This window comes from Myotis davidii, unplaced genomic scaffold (assembly GCF_000327345.1).
Source record: "Myotis davidii unplaced genomic scaffold, ASM32734v1 scaffold440, whole genome shotgun sequence".
Lineage (NCBI taxonomy): Eukaryota > Metazoa > Chordata > Mammalia > Chiroptera > Vespertilionidae > Myotis > Myotis davidii.
This window is the reverse complement of record NW_006293698.1, coordinates 8,467-9,897: the sequence shown is the minus strand read 5'-3', so window position 1 is coordinate 9,897 and position 1,431 is coordinate 8,467.

Below are 1,431 nucleotides of genomic sequence, written 5' to 3'. Positions count from 1 at the left end.
TGCAGAATAAAATCAAAGTAGCTCTCACTTCACACAGACCAGTTAATGAGCAGCCAAGACAGACAAATACCCATACTCACACTCTCAGTAGACTCGCTGAGCAGATAAATGGAACAATGCATAACTCCCCAGATGGGTGTGGGGGCACTCCTGGCACCCATGTCCCAGAACAGAATTCTTGACCAATGTCTTGCCTTGCTACGTCCCTTGGGAGCTTAGATTCATCTTAGCTAAGGTGCACCTGTATAAACTCCAGGCCGGGTCACCTCCAAGTGGGGGGTGAGTCACCATTATGTCATATGACGAATCGCGGAACCGCATGTTGGGGCCCACTTGGACTCCATAACCAAAGTCGTGGAGCCACACAGAGGAGAGGAGAGGGCAGGCCCTCTCCCTCCACACTCACACACTTTCACCAGACATTCAGAGTTTAAACAATCTATCCAATTCCTGACTAATTCCCAATTCCTGACTAATTGCCTAAGGGAGCTCTATGGCTTCCCGGGAGGTGATCAAGCTCCCCTTCCACTCATTTGGAGTGGACCTGACTGATAGGGGGTTGATGAAGACTGCTGACCCTGACCCATTTTGACAAAGACAAAGACAACAAATGTGGAAGGGGAAAATAAGACACCAACACAAAAGGCAGGTGAATGGTCAACAGCGGCCTTTGGTCGCCGTTCAAACCTTATTTATTTCCTTCAAAGTCCCGCTAAAGTGATCAAGGCCAAAATCATCCCCCACAAGGAATTCCAGGTGATGATGACTAAGTATATCAGAAAACATGTCTGTGGCTGATCCTCCATCCCCTCATCATTCATTATGCTCTGAGCTTCTGCATCCAATCTCCTCAAAGATCCCCAGGTGATAGGAGGAGCCTGGGGTTCTTTGTTTTAGCTGTTAAATCTACCCCAGAACTGAGGACGCCTCCACTGGGGTGTGTCCTGAAAGTTCCTGATTGCAAACTCGGTCACCATTGTCTGTGCCTGGAACTTCATGGTAGGGCTTCACCCGCTTTGCTGGCAGCCACAAAGGTCCTGTAGGGAGAGAAACATAAGCATACCCTCTTCCCCAAGTTAGTAGCTCTACCAGACCCTTCCATATAGAGGACTCCTGGTCCCGATACCAGATTTTAGGGTGAGGCTTCTTTTCTTGAGGAATATAGTGCCTTTCAACAGCTGTCTTCTCATGCTGCTGATTCAAAAAATTTAAAGAATAGATTGCCCTATTCAGTCTGTCTCTAGAGGTCATGCCTCTACTCCAATAATAGCAGCCTTAGGAATTCTTTGACCATGTTGAACTGCATATTGGGAGTTACTGATAATATTGAATGGAGAATTGGGAAAGTGTTGTAATGCTAAAATCAAAGTTCCAACCTACGCTCGCTGGGTGCTGGAATATCCTTTAGTAATAAATTTTTTCCAGCTATCA